This window comes from Pleurodeles waltl, chromosome 8, assembly GCF_031143425.1.
Source record: "Pleurodeles waltl isolate 20211129_DDA chromosome 8, aPleWal1.hap1.20221129, whole genome shotgun sequence".
NCBI classification, from domain to species: domain Eukaryota; kingdom Metazoa; phylum Chordata; class Amphibia; order Caudata; family Salamandridae; genus Pleurodeles; species Pleurodeles waltl.
The window spans coordinates 1310821760-1310842596 of NC_090447.1; the positions used below are offsets into that span (position 1 = coordinate 1310821760).

Genomic DNA, 20837 nt, shown 5'->3' on the forward strand with positions numbered 1-20837 from the left:
GCATAAGACATATTCTAGTTCCAACTTCTTTACCTTTGAATTTCCCACAGGCCTCAGGTTGGGTTCAAACAATTTTCTGAGCAGTACCCCTGCGTGCCGTTATGTGGTGTTAATCAGCTCTGCGTCCTCTGTTGGTGTACTCATACAACATGATATCATGGGCCCTATACAGGCATCTAACTGTGGGATGCTGGCCTCGTGTGTGGTTAGCACCTATGGTGTTATCACCTTGAACCAGGTCCAGGTATCCTCCATTAGTGAAGTGTAGGCAAAGTCAACTAAGCCAGGGCTCTTTAGAGGTAGCTGTGGATGAGCAGCCAAGACTTAGCCAAGAGACATGCAAAGCTTATGCAATACTGCCATGTCACACAGCACTCTCACACATAAAAGAAACACACAGTGTTACAAAAATAAAGGTACTTTATTGGGGTAACACAAATGTACCAGTTACTTACCTTCGGTAACAAAATATCTGGTAGAGACATATTCAAATTGCAGATCCAGAATTTTCCCCCAGGCGTCAGGCTGGACCCAGAGATTTTTTCTTCGAGCAATACCATTGCGCGTCGATAGGTGGCATCGGTTGACTCCGGGGGGCGTCATTGGCGTTGTAGTCACCGTGATGACGTCGGGAGTAGTACACAGACGGCACCTCAGCGCAGTGACGTCAGTTTCTCTTAACGACTTTCCACGCCAAAGCGCAGAGCCGCTGAGAACACTGAGATTGGTGTGCCAGAGCTAAGGACATGAAGGGGGAATCCCGGTCCCTAGAAATCAGTTCGCAAGCGGGGAGGATGTGTGGGTCAGTAAGGAATCTGCAACTAGAACATGTCTCGACCAGACATTTCGTTATTGAAGGAAACTAACTTGTACATCTGATAGATACTTCTAGTTGCAGATTCCTTACTTTGGATTAGATACCCAAGCAATCCCATCCTCGGAGGTGGGCTGCGAACCAAGATGATACTAGAAAGTCCTGCAGGACTGAACAACCAAGGTAGCCGTCCCGAGTGACCTGACTGTCCAGACAGTAATGTTTAGCAAACGTGTGCAGAGATGCCCACGTAGATGCCTGGTAGATATCCAGGACAGGAACTCTGTGTGCTAATGCAGTGGAAGCAGCAGTTGCTCGGGTGGAATGAACGTGCAAGCCCTCAGGGGGTTGCTTCGTGGCAAAAGCATAGCACATCTTGATGCAAAGAAGTACCCACTGAAAGATGGTACGATTCTGCACTGCCTTCCCTTTCTTTGGATCCACATACCCGACAAAGAGTTGATCGTCAACCCAGAAATCTTTAGTACGATTTAGATAGAACGCTCTTTTTGGGTCCAGATTGTGGAGTCTCTCCTCCTCATGAGAAGGATGTGGGGGAGCATAAAATGTAGGCAAGGTGATGGACTGGCTTACATGAAAAGGAGTAACAACCTTGGGAAGGAAGGAAGCCTTAATGCGCAAAACCACTTTGTCAGCGTGCACAGACAAGAATCGAGTCTTGGAAGAAAGAGCTTGAAGCTCACTAACTCTGCGAGCAGATGTGATGGCAACAAGAAAGTTTTGAAAGTGAGAAGCCAATAGTAGGCTGGCCTGGTTTGTAGTGGGTACTAATAGTACTGACACCTTATACCAGGTCCAGTTATCCCTTATTAGTAGAGTGTAGTAGTGTTCTAGCAGCTTAGGCTGATAGTGGTAGCTATAGCAGAGCAGCCAAGGCTGAACTAGGAGACATGCAAAGCTCATGCAACACCACTTATATCATATAGGTACTATATCATAAGAAAGACAATACTCATTGTCACTAAAAATAAAGGTACTTTATTTTAGTGACAATGTGACAAAAATATCTCATTGGATATACTCCCTTAGGATGTAAGTAACAAACACAGAATATACACAAATAACCAAATCAGGTAAGTGCAACAGTCAGAAAGTAGTGCAAACACTGTAAAACACAATAGAATGCAACAGGCCTGGGGCAACACAAACCATATATATAGTAGAATGCGAACAACGAATGCACCCCCAAGCAAGTGTAGTTTGTAGAGGGTCACTGGGAGTGTGAGAAAACACTAAGGGTGTAAAGGAGACCCCACCCCAGGAAGGCAGGAGTAAAGTACTACTATTTCCCCCAAAACACACTAGAGTCGTGATAAAGGATTTTACAAGGACCACTACAGACTGCAAAGCACCGAAGACAGATTCCTGGACCTGAACACCTGTAAAGGAAGGGGACCAAGTCCAAGAGTCGCTAAAGTGTCCCAGGGGGGCAGGAGCCCACTAAACCCCGGATGAAGATACAAAATGGCTGCCTCCGGTTGGAAGAAGATGCTGGTTTTGCAACAACGAAAGGAGGTAGGAAGTTCTGCTTTGTGCACAAGATGTCCCATGGCGTGCTGGTGGATGCAGAGTTGTTTCCTTGGCAAAATACCATAGTCTTGCTACCTGCAAGAGTCGCAGTTGAAGAAAAAGGGTGCTGCCCAGGAAGCACCAGGATGTCACAACTCAGGAGGGGAAGACAGAGGGGGCCCTCAGCAACGTAGAGAGCCCACTGGAAGGAGGGAAGCACCCGCAGGAGTCATTGAACACGGGTTCAAGATGACTGAACACGACGGTCGTCTTAACACTGCAAAGAGAGGTCTCCCGCCACCTGAGGTCAACTCAGGGAGCTGAGCATCGCAGGACAGGATTTCTTGGAAATGTGCACAGAAGCCCTTGTAGCTGCAGCTCACTCAGTGCACAGGATTACTGTCTTGGGAGGGGAGGCAAAGACTTACCTCCTCCAAATTCAGACAGTCGGGGTCTCTTGGGTCCACCACCTGTGATCCAGGGGCCACGCTCGTCAGGATGAGAGGGGACTCAGAGTAGTGGTGAGGCTGTAGTTTTTGCCTGCTGGAGCAGGGGGAAGATTCAGTTGACCCACAGAGATTTCTTTGTGGCTTCCAGTGCAGGGTGAAGGCAGGCAGCCCCCAGAGCAAGTACCACCAGGAAACAGTCGAGAAGGCCAGCAGGATTAGGCGCTACAATGTCGCTGGTAGTCTTCTAGCTACTTTGTTGCAATTTTGCAGGTGTCCTGGAGCAGTCAGCGGTCGATCCTTGCAACAAGTCGAAGAGAGAAGTGCAGAAGAGTCCTAGTGGATTCTTGCAAGTCGTAATCTGATGAGAAGCCCACAGTAGAGACCCTAAATAGCCCTGAGAGGAGGATTGGCTACCTACCCAGGTATGCACCTATCAGGAGGGGTCTCTGACATCACCTGTTGACACTGGCCACTCAGAGACCTTCAGAGTGTCTTCACACCTCTGAAAACAAGATGGCAGAGGCCTGAGACACACTGGAGGAATTCTGGGCACAACCACTGGGGTGGTGATGGACAGGGTAGTGGTCACTCCCCTTTCCTTTGTCCAGTTTTGCGCCAGAGCAGGGACTGGGGTCCCCTAAACCAGTGTAGTCTGGCTTATGCAAGGAGGGCACCATCTGTGCCCTTCAGAGCATTTCCAGAGGCTGGGGGAGGCTACACCTCCGCGGCCTGTAACACCTATTTCCAAAGGGAGAGGGTGTAATCCCCTCTCTCAGAGAAAATGCTTTGTTCTGCCTTTCTGGGACTGGGCTGCCCAGACCCCAGGAGGGCAGAACCCTGTCTGTGAGGTGGCAGCAGATGTAGCTGCAGTGCAAGCCTCAGAGAGCTCATTTGGCAGTACTGGAGGTCCACAGTGGAGCCCTCAGGATGCATGGAATTGGCTCCCCAATACAATATTTGGAATGGGAGGACAATTCCATGATCTTAGACATGTTACATGGCCATATTCTGAGTTACCGTTCTGAAGCTACACATAGGTATTGACCCATATGTAGTGCACACGTCTAATGGTGTCCCCGCATTTACAAATCACTGGAAAATGGCCCTGAACTATGTGGGGGCACATTTGCTAGTGCAAGGGTGCCCTCACACTTAGTAACTTTGCACATAACCTTCAGCAAGTGAAGGTTAGACATATAGTTGACTTTTAAGTTACGTATGTGCAGTGAAAATGGCTGTGAAATAACGTGTGTGTTATTTCACGCACTGCAATGGCATTCCTGGGTAATGGTTTGTCTGAGATCTCTATGGGTGGCAAAAGAAAAGCTGCAGCCCATATGGATCTCCTGGAACCCCAATGCACTGGGTACCTTATAGGGACTTATAAGGGGGGGTCCAGCATGCCAATTAGAATTGGTAAATGTAGTCAGTAGCCTATAGTGACAAATTTAAAGCCAAAGAGAGCATGAGCACTGAGGTTCTGATTAGCAGAGCCTCAGTGACACAGTTAGGCACTACACAGGCAAACACATTTAGGCCACAAACTATGAGCACAGGGGTCCTGGCTAGCAGGATCCTAGTGAGACAGGCAAAAACATACTGACATACATGTAAAATTGGGGGTAACATGACAAGAAAGATGGTACCTTCGTAATTCCCCCCCACCCCCCAAAACGAGGGACAATAAGGCTAACCTTGCCCAGATAAGTCTTCATTGTGTAAGTGGAAATATATGGAGAGTCCATCTGCATTGGAGTGGGTATTCCCAGGTCTATGTTCCACTGTATAGTCCATTCCCTATAGGGGGATGGACCACCTCAACAATTTAGGGTTTTCAAATTTCATTTGTTTAAGCCATAATAGAGGTTTGTGGTCTGTTTGAACAATAAAGTGAGTCCCAAAGAGGTATGGTCTCAACTTTTTCAAGGCCCAGACCACAGCAAAGGCCTCCCTCTCTATGGCAGGCCAACACTTTTCTCTAGGGGTTAACCTGCTGCTGATGAAAGCAACAGGTTGATCCTGGCCCTCTGTGTTTAGCTGTGATAGAAGTGCCCTTACCCGTAATTCAGAAGCATCAGTTTGCACTATGAATTTTCTGGAGTAACAAGGGCTTTTGAGGACAGGTGCAGAGCACATGGCCTGTTTGAGCTCATCAAAAGCCTTTTGACAGCTAGCTGTCCACAATACCTTTTTAGGCATCTTCTCTGATGTGAGGTCATTAAGAGGGGCCATAATTCTTGATGAACCTCCTGTAATACCCAGTGAGGCCTAGGAAGGCTCTCACTTGGGTCTTAGTTGTAGGGGGAGTCCATTCCATAATGGTTTTGATCTTCCCCTGCACTGGTGCAATCTGCTCCCCACCTATCAGGTGGCCCAGATAAACCACTTGCCCCTGCCCTATCTGGCACTTTGAGGCCTTGATAGAGAGGCCTGCCTTTTGCAGGGCCTCCAAATCTTTCCACAGGTGGACCAGGTATTCATCCCAGGTGGAGCTAAAGACAGCAATATCATCTAGATATGCTGCACTAAAGGCTTCCAATCCTTGGGGGACTGTATCCACCAACCTCTGAAAAGTGGCAGGTGCTTTTTTCAATCCAAAGGGCATAACTGTGAACTGATAATGCCCTCCAATGGTTGAAAATGTTGTCTTTGGTTGTGCATCTTCTGATAACTTCATCTGCCAATACCCTGCAGTTAAATCAAAAGCGCTTAGATACATGGCATAAGCCAGTGTATCTATTAGCTCACCTGCCCTGGGTATAGCGTGAGCATCCATTTTTGTTACATGATTGAGACCCCTATAGTCCACACAAAAGCGCATTTCTTTCCTTCCTTCTTTACTATGTGGTTTGGGGACAAGCATCACTGGACTGGCCAAGGGGCTTTCAGAGGGTTCAATTACTCCAAGGTCTAACATTTTCTGTACCTCTTGTTTGATACAGTCTCTGACATGGTCAGACGGTCTATAAATTTTACTTTTGACAGCTAAACTATGTCCAGTGTCAATTGTGGCTCACACCAGGTAGTTGTTCCTGGAATTAGTGAGAAGAGGTCAGAGAACTGTCCAAGGAGATTCATGCAGTTGTACTTCTGCTCAGCAGTAAGGCAATCTGCTAGTACAACTCCCTCCACTAAGCCATCATCTTCAGTGCTGGAGAGGAGGTCAGGGAGAGGGTCACTCTTCTTCCTGCCCTTCATCTGTGGCCATAAGCAGGGTTAAGTCAGCCCTGTCATAGTAAGGTTTAAGGCGATTGACATGAAGCACCCTAAGGTGGCTTCTGGCAGTGCCCATGTTCACCAAATAGGTGACCTCACCTTTCTTCTCCACAATTATATGGGGTCCACTCCACTTGTCCTGGAGGGCTCTTGGTGTCACAGGTTCCAATACCCACACCTTCTGTCCTGGTTGGAAGTGTGGCCGGACAGCCTTCTGGTCATGCCATTGCTTTTGGAGCTCTTGGCTGGCCTGAAGGTTTCTAGTGGCCTTTTTCATGTACTCAGCCATCCTTGATCTGAGGCCAAGCACATAGTCCACAATGTCTTGTTTGAGAGCCTTTACAGGTTGTTCCCAACCCTCCTTCACAAGAGCAAGGCAACCTCTTACAGGGTGTCCAAAGAGGAGTTCAAAGGGGCTGTAGCCCACTCCTTTCTGGGGTACCTCCCAATAAGCAAAAAGGAGGCATGGCAACAGGACATTCCATCTCCTCCTGGGTTGTCCAGGGAGTGCCATGATCATGCCTTTCGGAGTTTTGTTAAATCTCTCAACCAATCCATTTGTCTGTGGATGATAAGGAGTGATTAACTTGTAGGTAACACCACACTCCTTCCACACTGCTTTGTGATATGCAGACATGAAGTTACTACCTCTGTATGATACCACTTCCTTAGGGAATCCCACTCTGGAAAAGATTCCCAGGAAGGCTTTTGCCACTGCAAGAGCTGCAGTGGTCCTTAAAGATATAGCTTCAGGGTACCTAGAAGCATGGTCCACTACTACTAGGATGAATATGTTTCCTGAAGCTGTTGGAGGGTCAAGAGGGCCAACAATGTCAACCCCTACCCTCTGAAAGGGTACCCCAACCACTGGAAGTGGAATTAAGGGGGGACTTAGGTGTGCCACCAGTCTTGCCACTGGCTTGGCAGGTCACACAGGAACAAGAGAAATCCTTCGTGTCCTCTGACATATGAGGCCAATGAAACAGTGGAACAACTCTGCCCCATGTTTTACTTTGGCCCAAATGCCCAGCCAAAGGAATGTCATGAGCCAAAGTCAGAAGAAACTCCCTATACTATAAAGGGATGACCAATCTCCTGGAAGCACCAGGATTAGGGCCTCTTGCCTCAGTACAGAGAAGGTTTTTTTCCCAATAGACTTTGTGGGTATCAGTGACCTCCCCATTTTGCTGTTTGAAAGCTTGCTGTCTGAGACCCTCTAGTGTGGGACAGGTCTTCTGTGCCACACTCAGCTCTTCCCTAGCAGGCCCCCCTGCACCCAAAAGCTCAGCAGTGTCAGCTCCTCTGGTGTAGGTTCTGCATAGAGATAGGATTACTCTTCCACAAAAGGGGAATCTTCTGGAGAGGGAGGGATAGTGGGCAAGGATTTAACCTCTCTACCCCTAGCTTCTGGGAGCACTTGGCCCATTTTTCCAGGATCCAAGTTTCCCTGTCCTCTTTGCTTCGGGACCTGAGCCCTTGTGAGACCAAAGATATGCCCAGGAATGCCCAGCATTGCTGCATGAGCCTCCAACTCTACTTCAGCCCAAGCTGATGTTTCCAAATAATTTCCTAGTAAGCAGACTACAGGTAAATCAGTGGCTACCACATCTTTCTTTGGGCCAGTAACCCAAGTTTGCCTTTGCTGATGCTAAGTTATGATTTGAAAGTGTGCTGGGACCCTGCTAATCAGGCCCCAGCAGCAGTGTTCTTTCCCTAAACTGTACCTTTGTCTCCACAATTGGCACAACCCTGACACTCAGGTAAGTCCCTTGTAACTGGTACCCCTGGTACCAAGGAAACTGATGCCATGGAAGGGCTCTAACGGCTGCAGCATGTCTTATGCCACCCGAGGGACCCCTCACTCAGCACATGCACACTGCTTCACAGCTTGAGTGTGCTGGTGGGGAGAAAATGACTAAGTTGACATGGCACTCCCATTAGAGTGCCATGCCAACCTCACACTGCCTGTTGCATAGGTAAGTCACCTCTCTAGCAGGCCTTACAGCCCTAAGGCAGGGTGCACTATACCACAGTTGAGGGCATATGTGCATGAGCACTATGCCCCTACAGTGTCTAAGAAAAACCTTAGACATTTTAAGTGCAGAGTAGCCGTAAGAGTATATGGTCTGGGAGTTTGTCAAACACGAACTCCACAGTTCCATAATGGCTACACTGAAAACTGGGAAGTTTGGTATCAAACTTCTCAGCACAATAAATGCACACTGATGCCAGGGTGCAATTTATTGTAAAATACACCCAGAGGGCTTCTTAGAGATGCACCCTGAATACATACCAGACTTCCAGTGTAGGCTGACTAGTTTTTGCCAGCCTGCCACACACCAGACATGTTGCTGGCCACTTGGGGAGAGTGCCTTTGTCACTCTGTGGCCAGGAACAAAGCCTGCACTGGGTGGAGGCGCTTCTCACCTCCCCCTGCAGGAACTGTAACACCTGGCAGTGAGCCTCAAAGACTCTCCCCTTTTGTTACAGCGCCCCAGGGCATCCCAGCAAGTGGAGATGCCCACCCCTCCAGCCACTGAACCCACTTTTGGCGGCAAGGCTGGAGGAGATAATGAGAAAAACAAGGAGTCACCCACCAGTCAGGACAGCCACTAAGGTGTCCTGAGCTGAGGTGACCCCTGCCTTAAGAAATCCTCCATCTTGAGTTTGGAGGATTCCCCCAATAGGATTAGGGATGTGCACCCCTCCCCACAGGGAGGAGGCACAAAGAGGGTGTAGCCACCCTCAAGGACAGTAGCCATTGGCTTCTGCCCTTCCAGACCTAAACACTGCCTCAAATTCAGTATTTAGGGGCTCCCCAGATCTCAGGAAATCAGATTCCTGCAACCTGAAGAAAGAAGGACTGCTGACCTACAAGCCTGCAGAGAAGGAGGAAGATGACAACTGATTTGGCCCCAGCCCTACCGGCCTGTCTAAAACTTCGAAAACCTGCTCCAGCGACGCATCCGACAGGGACCAGCGACCGAGGACTGCCCTGGACTACATGACCAAGAACCTCTCGTAAACAGGGGCCCTGTTCAAAACCTGCAACTTCTTTGCAACAAAGAAGCAACTTCCAAATACTTCACGTTTCCCGCTGGAAGCGTGAGACTCTACACTCTGCACCCGACGCCCCCTGGTTCGACCTGCAGAAAACCAACCCCTCAGGGAGGACTCCCTGGCGACTGCGAGCCCGTGAGTAACCAGAGACGACCTCCCTGAGCCCCCACAGCGATGCCTGCAGAGAGAATCCAGAGGCTCCCCCTGACCGCGACTGCCTGTAACAAGGGATCTGACGCCTGGAACCAACACTGCACCCGCCACCCCCAGGATCTCAAGGAACCAAAACTCAGTGCAGGAGCCACCCCCAGGCGACCCTCTGCCTAGCCCAGGTGGTGGCTGCCCCGAGAAGCCCCCGTGCCTGCCTGCAATGCTAGAGTGACCCCCGGGTTCCTCCATTGTTTTCAAACTAAAACCCGACGCCTGCTTTGCACACTGCACTCAGCCGCCCCTGTGTCGCTGAGGGTGTGTTCTGTGCGCCTTCTTGTGTCCCCCGTGCTCTACAAAACCCCCCTGGTTTTCCCCCCGAAGACATAGGTACTTACCTGCTGGCAGACTGGAACCCGAGCACCCCTGTTCTCCACAGACGCATATATGTTCTCGGCACCTCTTTGACCTCGGCACCCGGCCGGCCTTGAGCTGCTGGTGTGGTATCTTTGGGGTTGCCTTGAACCCCAACGGTGGGCTGCCTATGCCCCAGAACTAAGACTTGTAAGTGTTTTACTTACCTCCTAATCTAACCTTTACTTACCTCCCCCAGAAACTGTTGATTTTTGCAGTGTGTCCACTTTGAAAATAGATTATTGCCATTTTTACAAAGACTGTACATGATATTGTTTTCATTCAAAGTTCCTAAAGTATCTAAGTGAAGTACCTTACATTTAAAGTATTAACTGTAAATCTTGAACCTGTGGTTCTTAAAATTAAACTAAGAAAATATATTTTTCAATATAAAAACCTATTGGCCTGGAGTAAGTCTTTCAGTGTGTGTTCCTCATTTATTGCCTGTGTGTGTACAACAAATGCTTAACACTACCCTCTGATAAGCCTACTGCTCGACCACACTACCACAAAATAGAGCATTAGAATTATCTACTTTTGCCACTATCTTACCTCTAAGGGTAACCCTTGAACTCTGTGCACACGATTTCTTATTTGAAATAGTATATACAGAGCCAGTTTCCTAAACCCCATGTATGAGCCTTTCTGCTCACCCTTGTTCTGACCCATTTGTCTGCCTTCTTTCCCAATTCTTGGGGAGAGGTCAGATCTGAGTCCACCAAGTATTGATGCAACAAGTCTGACACACAATTATTCAAGATATGCTCTCTCAAAATTAGATTATATAGGCTTTCATAATCAGTCATCTTACTGCCATGTAACCATCCCACAAAAGCCTTTACTGAACAGTCTACAAAGTCTGTCCAGTCTTGAGAAGACTATTTTCTGGTATCCCTGAACTTTATCCTGTATTGTTCAGTGGTTAAGCCAAAACCATCGACGAGTGCATCCTTCAAAACTTTGTAATTGTTGGCATCACTCTCAGTGACAGTAAGGAGTCTGTCCCTACCTTTGCCAGTGAAAGATAGCCACAATATATCAGCCCTCTGCCTTTAAGGGACCAACTGTACCATAAAGGCCCTCTCAAGTACAGAAAACCACTTGTTAATGTCATCTCCCTCCTTGTAAGGGGGGACAATCTTATGCGGGTTTCTTGAATCTGTTTCTCTAACAGGAGGAGTATCAAGATTGCTGCTGTTGCTGCCACAATGGGAACTAACCCCAACCTCTGCCTTTCTCTCTCTACATCTAAGGATTCCCTATCTAAGGATAACTGTTGCTGATTTAGCCTCAGTCTGGCCTCTTCCAACCTCAGCTTTCAGAGTTCCCTGTCTAGGGTGTTGTCCTCAGGGTGGGAGGCTTGGGAAACCTCTGATACAGAGGAAATGTGAGAATGTGCAGACGTGGACCTTTCTCTGGCTTCCTGAACCCTAGTGACCTGGCCTTTAGAAGTGAAAGGTGTCCTACTGCTGTGTGACCCCCTCCCACTACCAGCTTCACTAGGTGGCCTGTTAAGTGAAAGGTCTTTGAAAGTATCCTCCTCAGACTTCTCAGGACCCACCCCTAAATCTATCTGGGTACTCCCCCCCCCCCCCCCCCCCCCCTTCCTCTACTTCCCGATCCTGGGTTTGACCATTCTGATTCTGGTCACTTTCAAGGAGAAGGTTAAGGAGATCCTTAGTAGGGTTCTTACTAACCCCCAAACTTCTTTCTATACAGAGACTGTAGGAAAGTACCATCTTGCCTGGCATGTTACCACATTTTTACTGAATGTATGTTTGTTTCTGCCTGTGCCACTGGGATCCTGCTAGCCAGGTCTCCAGTGCTCATAAAGTGTGCCCTGTATGTGTTCCCTGTCTGGTGCCTAACTGTATCACTGAGGATCTGCTAACCAGAACCTCAGTGTTTACGTTCTCTCTGCTTTTAAAATTGTCACTGCAGGCTAGTGACAGATTTTACTAATTCTGATTAGCACACTGGAACACCCTTATAATTCCCTAGTATATGGTACCTAGGTACCCAGGGTATTGGGATTCCAGGAGCTCAGACAATTCTTACACAGGACTGCCACTGCAGCCTGAGTGAAATAACGTCCACGTTATTTCACAGCAATTTTCCACTGCACTTAAGTAACTGATAAGACCTCTATATGTCTAACCCCCACTTAGTGAAGGTTAGGTGCAAAGTTACTTAGTGTGAAGACACCCTGGCACTAGCCAAGGTGCCCCCACATTGTTCAGGTCAATTTCCCCGGACTTTGTGAGTGAGGGGACACCATTACACGCGTGAACTACATATAGGTCAATACCTATATGTAGGGACACAATGGTAACTCCGAACATGGCCATGTAACATGCCTAAGATCATGGAATTGTCATCCCAATACCATTCTGGTATTGGGGAGACAATTCCATGCATCCCTGGGGCTCCAGCATAGGGCCCGGGTACTGCCAAACTAAGTCTCTGGGGTTTTCTCTGCAGCTACCGCTGCTGCGAACCCTCAGACAGGTTTCTGCCCCCCTGGGGCCTGGGCAGCCCAGTCGCAGGAAGGCAGAACAAAGGATATCCTCTGAGAGAGGGTGTTACACCCTCTCCCTTTGGAAATAGGTGTTAAGGGCCCGAGAGGAGTAGCCTCTCCTGGCCTCTGGAAATGCTTTGAAGGGCACAGATGGTGCCCTCCTTGCATAAGCCAGTCTACACCGGTTCAGGGATCCCCCCCAGCCATCCTCTGGCGTGAAACTGGACAAAGGAAAGGGGAGTGACCACTCCCCTGACCAGCACTTCCCCAGGGGAGGTGCCCAGAGCTCCTCCAGTGTGTCCCAGACCTCTGCCATCTTGAATGCAGAGGTGTGAGGGGACAATGGAGACCTCTGAGTGGCCAGTGCCAGCAGGTGACGTCAGAGACCCCTCCTGATAGGTGCTTACCTCTCTCTGTATCCAATCCTCCTCCGAGGGCTATTTAGAGTCTCTCCTGTGGATTTCGCTTCAGATAACGAATGCAAGAGCTCACCAGAGTTCCTCTGCACTTCCCTCTTCAACTTCTGCCAAGGATCGACCGCTGTCTGCTCCAGGACGCCTGCAAAACCGCAACAAAGTAGCAAGACGACTACCATCAACATTGTAGCGCCTAATCCTACTGGCATTCTGGACTGTTTCCTGGTGGTGCATGCTCTGAGGGCTGTCTGCCTTCACCCTGCACTGGAAGCCAAGAAGAAATCTCCTGTGGGGTCGACGGAATCTTCCCCCTGCTAACGCAGGCACCAAACTTCTGCATCACCGGTCCTCTGGGTCCCCTCTCGTCTTGACGAGCGTGGTCCCTGGAACACAGGAGCTGGATCCAAGCGACCCCAATAGTCCAGAGGTCCTTCTGTCAAAATTTGGTGGAGGTAAGTCCTTGCCTCCCCACGCCAGACAGTAATCTTGTGTACGGCGTGAACTGCAGCTGCTAGGGCATCTGTGCACTTTTGCAAGGAATCCTTCGTGCACAGCGTAGCCCAGGACCCCAGCACTCCGTCCTGCATTGCTCAACTCGCTGATTTGACCACCGGCTTTGTGGGACCCTCATTTTTAGGGTTGAGACGACCACCGTGCTCAGATTTCTTGAACACCTGTTCAAGTGCTTCTGTGGGTGCTGCCTGCTTCTGCATGGGCTTTCTGTGCTGCTGAGCGCCCGCTCTGTCTGCTCCTCCAAGGTCTGACCTCCTGGTCTTTCCTGGGCCAGGCAGCACCCATTTTCTTCAACTATGACTCTTGCAGCTAGCAAAGCTTGTTTGTGGTCTGTCTGTGTGGAAACAACTCTGCATCTTCCAGCACGCCGTGGGACATCTTCTGTGCAAAGGAGAAGTTTCTGGCATCTTCCGTTGTTTTAGAATCTTCAGCTTCTTCCCCCCTGAGGCAGGCCTTTTGCACCTTCATCCGGGGTTTAGTGGGCTCCTGAGCCCCGCCTGGACACTTGCGTGACTCTTGGACTTGGTCCCCTTCCTTTACAGGTCCTCAGGTCCAGGAATCCGTCTTCAGGTAAGTCATCCCTCTAGCAGGCCTTACAGCCCTAAGGCAGGGTGCACTATACCACAGGTGAGGGCACATGTGCATGAGCACTATGCCCCTACAGTGTCTAAGCAAAACCTTAGACATTGTAAGTGCAGGGTAGCCATAATAGTATATGGTCTGGGAGTTTGTCAAACACGAACTCCACAGTTCCATAATGGCTACACTGAAAACTGGGAAGTTTGGTATCAAACTTCTCAGCACAATAAATGCACACTGGTGCCAGTGTGCAATTTATTGTAAACTACACCCAGAGGGCATCTTAGAGATGCCCCCTGAAAACATACCCGACTTCCAGTGTAGGCAGACTAGTTTCTGCCAGCCTGCCACACACCAGACATGCTGTTGGCCACATGGGGAGAGTACCTTTGTCACTCTGTGGCCAGGAACAAACCCTGTACTGGGTGGAGGTGCTTCTCACCTCCCCCTGCAGGAACTGTAACACCTGGCGGTGAGCCTCAAAGGCTCACCCCTTTTGTTACAGCCCCTCCGGACACCCCAGCTAGTGGAGATGCCTGCCCCTCCGGCCACTGCCCCCACGTTTGGCGGCAAGGCTGGAGGAAATAATGAAAAAAACAAGGAGGAGCCACCCACCAGTCAGGACAGCCCCTAAGGTGTCCTGAGCTGAGATGACCCTTACTTTTAGAAATCCTCTATCTTGTGAGTGGATAATCCCCCCAATAGAATTAGGGATGTGCCCCCCTCCCCACAGGGAGGAGGCACAAAGAGGGTGTAGCCACCCTCCAGGACAGTAGCCATTGGCTACTGCCCTCCCAGACCTAAATACCCCCCTAAATTTAGTATTTAGGGGCTCCCCAGAACCTAGGAAACTAGATTCCTGCAACCTTAACTGACCTGAAGCCCTGCAGTGAAGGCGGAGATGACAACTGCTTTGGCCCACTCCCTACCGGCCTGTCTCCCAACTTCGAAGAAAACTGCAACATAGACACATCCAAAAGGGACCAGCGACCTCTGAAGCCTCAGAGGACTGCCCTGCAACCAAGGACCAAGAAACTCCAGTGAACAGCTGCCCTGTTCAACAACCTGCAACTTTATTGCAACAAAGAAACAACTTTAAAGACTTCACGTTTCCCGCCGGAAGCGTGAGACTTTCCACTCTGCACCCGACGCCCCCAGCTCGACCTGCGGAAAAGCAACACCTCAGGGAGGACTCCCCGGCGACTGCGAGCCCATGAGTAACCAGAGACGACCCCCTGAGCCCCCACAGCGACGCCTGCAGAGGAAATCCAGAGGCTCCCCCTGACCGCGACTGCCTGTAACAAGGGACCGGACGCTTGGAACCAACACTGCACCAGCAGCCCCCAAGACCTGAAGGAAACAAACTCCAGTGCAGGAGCGACCCCCAGGCGACCCTCTGCCTAGCCCAGGTGGTGGCTACCCCGAGGAGCCCCCCCTGTACCTGCCTGCATCGTTGAAGTGACCCCTGGGTCCCTCCATTGCTTTCTATCTAAAACCCAACGCCTGTTTGCACACTGCACCCGGCCGCCCCTGTGCCACTGAGGGTGTACTTTCTGTGCCTGCTTGTGTCCCCCCCCCCCCCATTGCCCTACAAAACCCCCCTGATCTGCCCCCCGAGGACGCGGGTACTTACCTGCTGGCAGACTGGAACCGGGGCACCCCTGTTCTCCACTGAAGCCTATGTGTTTTGGGCACCTCTTTGAACTCTGCACCTGACCGGCCCTGAGCTGCTGGTGTGGTAACTTTGGGGTTGCCTTGAACCCCAAACGGTGGGCTACCTTGGACCCAACTTTGAGACTTGTAAGTGTTTTTCCTTACCTGCAAAATTAACCTTTACTTACCTCCCCCAGGAACTGTTGATTTTTGCACTGTGTCCACTTTTAAAATAACTTATTGCCATTTTTACAAAGCTGTACATGATATTGTGATTATTCAAAGTTTCTAGAGTACCTAAGTGAAATACCTTTCATTTGAAGTAAATCTTGAACCCGTGGTTCTTAAAATAAACTAAGAAAATATATTTTTCAATATAAAAACCTATTGGCCTGGAGTAAATCTTGGAGTGTGTGTTCCCCATTTATTGCATGTGTGTGTACAACAAATGCTTAACACTACCCTCTGATAAGCCTACTGCTCGACCACACTACCACAAAATAGAGCATTAGAATTATCTATTTTTGCCACTATCTTACCCCTAAGGGGAACCCTTGGACTCTGTGCACACTATGTCTTACTTTGAAATAGTATATACAGAGTCAACTTCCTACAGCATGTGCTAGGTGAGGAGTACATTAGGGTGGCACAACATATGCTGCAGCCCTCAGGGACCTTCCCTGGTCACAGGGTGTAGGAGGCTGGCCTGGCTTGTAGTGGGTACCTTGTGGTACTTACACCTTGTGCCAGGTCCAGTTATCCCTTATTGGTAGATTAGAGGTAGTACAGAAACAAGAAACGGTGGTTAATGCTGAATGTCCGCACATCCGTGATTCAGATGGATGACTGGTAAATCCAAATTACTAGAATTTCTTTGGGTGCCAATCTGGTGTGACACCCAACCACCACGAGTGTCCAGTGCACTGATCAAAAGTTTGAACTGTGCTGGAAAGTTCATTAAGGGAAAATACCAAGGCAATCCAGAAAGCAGTCCTAATAGTATAGCCAAATAGGAAAGAGAGTCCAAAGTTCAAACAAGGTTATTTTTCCAATTAGTGACCTTTATTCCTGGTCAGAAAGTACACTGCCCAACCAGCCAACACGTGTTTCGTCCAAAGGACTTTTTCAAGGCGGAAACAATGGTTAGAAATGGTTCACATGTGCGAGGCTGAGCAGTCATGTAGTCCACCGGTAATCAGTGGCGATCCAGGTAAAGAATTCCGGATAGTAGTAGCGTAGTGGCCGAGGAAAGTGTCATAAAGGCATCAGGTAAATCAGATTGGGTGTTGTAGGACGGGTCCGTGATAAGCCAGTCGAGGACAGTATATTAGCGACGGTCACGCCAGACAGTAATCCTGTGTACGGCGTGAACTGCAGCTGCTCGGGCTTCTGTGCACTCTTGCAAGACTTCCTTCGTGCACAGCCTAGCCCAGGTCCCCAGAATTCCGTCCTACACTGCCCAACTCGCTGAGTTGGACTAAGACTTTGTGGGACTCCCTTTTGTTGTGCTGAGTCGACCGCTGTCCTTAGATCTTCTAAGTGCCTATTCAGGTACTTCTGCGGGTGCTCTCTGAGTTGCTGAGCGCCCCCTCTGTCTCCTCCTCCAGGGGGCGACCTTCTGGTCCTTCCTGGGCCCCAGCAGCACCCAAAATCCTCAACCGCGACTCTTGCAGCTAACAAGGCTTGTTTGCTGTCTTTCTGCGTGGAAACAACTCTGCATCCTCCAGCATGCCGTGGGACATATTCTGACCAAAGGAGAAGTTCCTGGCACCTTCCGTTGTTGCAGAATCTTCAGCTTCTTCCACCCGGAGGCAGCCCTTTTGCACCTTCATCCGGGGTTTAGTGGGCTTCTACCCCCCATGGACACTTGTGTGACTCTTGGACTTGGTCCCCTTCCTTTAAAGGTCATAAGGTCCAGGAATCAGTCTTCAGTGTTTTGCAGTCAGTTGATGTCCTTGCAGAATCCCCTATCTCGACTTTACTGTCTTTCTGGGGTAGTAGGGTAACTTTACTCCTACTTTTCAGGGTCTTGGGGTGGGTTATCTAGGACACCCGTAGTGTTTTCTTACACTCCCAGCGACCCTATACACACTACACTAGGCCTGGGATCCATTCGTGGTTCGCATTCAACTTTTGGAGTATATGGTTTGTGTTGCCCTTAGGCCTATTCATCCCTATTGCATTCTATTGTGTTCTACATTGTTTGCACTACTTTTCTGTTACTTACCTGATTTTTGGTTTGTGTGCATTTAATTCGTGTATATTACTTACCTCCTAAGGGACTGTATCCTCTGACATACTTTTGGCATATTCTCACTAAAATAAAGTACCTTTATTTCTAGTAACTCTGAGTATTGTGTTTTCTTATGATATAGTGCTAATTGATATAAGTGGTATAGTAGGAGCTTTGCATGTCTCCTAGTTCAGCCTAAACTGCTCTGCTATAGCTACCTCTATCACCTTAAGCTGCTAGAACACCTCTATTCTACTAATAAGGGATAACTGGACCTGGCACAAGGTGTAAGTACCACAAGGTACCCACTCTAAGCCAGGCCAGCCTCCTACAGGCTGTACCCGGGCTCTATGCTGGAGACCCGGGGATGCATGGAATTGTCCCCCCAATACCAGAATGGTATTGGGGTGACAATTCCATGATCCTAGACATGTTACATGGCCATGTTCGGAGTTACCATTGTGACGCTACATATATTGGTGATGACATATATGTAGTGCACGCGTGTAATGGTGTCCCCGCACTCACAAAGTCCGGGGAATTTGCCCTGAACAATATGGGGGCACCTTGGCTAGTGCCAGGGTGCCCACACACAAAGTAACTTTGCACCTAATCTTCATAAAGTGAGGGTTAGACATATAGGTGACTTGTTACTTAAGTGCAGTGTAAAATGGCTATGAAATAACGTGGACGTTATTTCACTTAGGCTGCAGTGGCAGTCCTGTGTAAGAATTGTCTGAGCTCCCTATGGATGGCAAAAGAAATGCTGCTGCCCATAGGGATCTCCTGGAACCCCAATACCCTGGGTACCTAGGTACCATATACTAGGGAATTATAAGGGTGTTCCAGTGTGCCAATGAAAATTGGTAAAATTAGTCACTAGTCTGCAGTGACAATTTTAAAAGCAGAGAGAGCATAAACACTGAGGTTCTGATTAGCAGAGCCTCAGTGATACAGTTAGGCACCACACAGGGAACACATACAGGGCATACTTTATGAGCACTGGGGTCCTGGCTAACAGGATCCCAGTGACATAGGCAAAAACAAACATACATACAGTAAAAATGGGGTAACATGCCAGGCAAGATGGTACTTTCCTACAGTGGGTCAGGTGCAGAGGTCAAAGGAGGACCCAAAAAACATAGGCGCCTATGGAGAACAGGGGTGCTCCGGTCCCAGTCTGCTAGCAGGTAAGGACCTGCGTCCTCGGGGAGCAGACCAAAGGGGTTTTGTAGAGCACAGGGGGGGGACACACAGAGGCACACAAAATACACCACCAGTAGCACATGGGCGGCCGGGTGCAGTTTGCAAAGTAGGTGTTGAGTTTGTCGTTGAAAACAATGGAGGGACACAGGGGCCACTCTGGCGATGCAGGCAGGGCACAGGGGGGCTTCTTGGGCCAGCCACTGACTGGGCTAGGACGAGGGCTGCCTGCTGGTCATTCCTGCAATGGTAGGTGGTTCCTCTCAGTCCTGGGGACTGTGGGTGCAGTACTTTGTCCAGGCTTCGGGTTCCTTTGTTATCCGGCAGTTGCGGTCAGGGGGAGCCTCTGGATCCTCTCTGCAGGCGTCGCTGTGGGGGTGCAGGGAGGTCGACTCAGGTTGTCCACGTCGTTGGAGTCGCCTGGGAGTCCTCTCTGCGGTGTTGACTGTCCTGAACTCGAGCCAGGGGCGTCAGGTGCAGTGTGTGAAGCCTCACGCTTTCGGAGAGAGGCAAGACTCTCTTTAAAGTTGGTTTCTTCTTGTTGTTTTTGAACAGAGCTGTTGTTCTCAGGAGGTTCTTGGTCATTTAGGTGTAGGTCAGTCCTCTGAGTCCTCAGAGGTCGCTGGTCCCGCTGGCTGCGTTGCTGCGCAGGTTCTTTGAGTCTGGAGACAGGTCAGGTGTTGTCTCCGTCATCTCTGCGGGGCTTTCAGGTCAGCAGTCCTTGTTGTTGTAGGTTGCAGGAATCTGATTTCCTGGGTTGAGGGTCGTCCCTAAATATTGAATTTAGGGGGGTGTTTTTCGGTCTGTCCTTGAGGGTGGCTACACCCTCACTGTGCCTCTTCCCTGTGGGGAGAGGGGCACATCCCCAATCCTATTGGGGGGAATCCTCCAAAGCAAGATGGAGGATTTCCTAAGGTAGGGGTCACCTCAGCTCAGGACACCCTAGGGATTGTCCTGGCTGGAGGGTGACTCTTCCTTGTTTTTCTCATTATCTCCTCTGGACTTGCCACCAAATGTGGGGGCTTTGTCTGTGGGGTGGGCCACTCCACTATCTGGAGTGCCATAGGGCATTGCAACACGAAGCCTGAGCCTTTGAGGCTCACTGCTAGGTGTTAGAGGTCCTGCAGGGGGGAGCTTTTAAGCACCTCCACCTAGGGCAGGCTTTGTTTCTGGCCTCGGAGAGCACAAAGGCTCTCACCCCATTGGGTCAGAAACTAATCACAGTGGCAGGCTGGCACAGACCAGTCAGTCCTGCACTGAAGGATTGGGTAAAATACAGGGAGCATCTTCTAAGATGCCTTCTGTGTGCATGTTGTAATAAATCCAGCACTGGCATCAGTGTGGGTGTATTATTCTGAGAAGTTTGATACTAAACTTCCCAATATTCAGTGTAACTATTATGGAGCTTTGGAGTTCGTTTTGACAAACTCCCAGACCATATACTTAGTATGGCCAAACTGTACTTACAATGTTTAAGAATGGACTTCGACACTGTAGGGGAATGCAGCTATGCCCTCACCTGTGGTATAGTGCACCCTGCCTTAGGGCTTTAAGGCCTGCTAAAGGGGTGACTTACCTATACCACAGGCAGTATTTTGTGGGCATGGCATCCTGAGGGGGATGCCATGTCGACTTTGCCTTTTTCTATCCACCAACACACACAATCTACAATGGCAGTGTGTATGTGTTAGGTTAGGGGTCCCTTAGGGTGACACAACACATGCTGCAGAACCTTAGGGACCTTCCCTGGTCACAGGGCCCTTGGTACCACTGGTACCTTTTACAAGGGACTTATCTGTGTGCCAGGGGTGTGCCAATTGAGGAAGCAATGGTACATTTTTTAGTGAAAGACCACTGGTGCTGGGGCCTGGTTAGCAGGGTCCCAGCACACTTCTCAATCAAGTCAGCATCAATATCAGGCAAGATGTAGGGGGTAACTGCAACAGGGAGCCATTTTCCTACACAATACCACAGTAGTCATTCAATAACTGTTACACAAGAAAGAACCACACCAGGTGTTGCAAAAACAAAGGTTTCTTTATTAAAACACCAAAGACTCTACTAACATTGGTATATCTCCACTTGTAAATAT

General features: G+C 49.4%; 1 protein-coding gene across 1 annotated transcript in view; it reads right to left on the minus strand.

Annotated features, from left to right (window-relative positions):
- Positions 1-20837, minus strand: part of RNF17 (ring finger protein 17) — a 1983649-nt gene that overhangs the window by 132482 nt on the left and 1830330 nt on the right. The window lies entirely within an intron of this gene.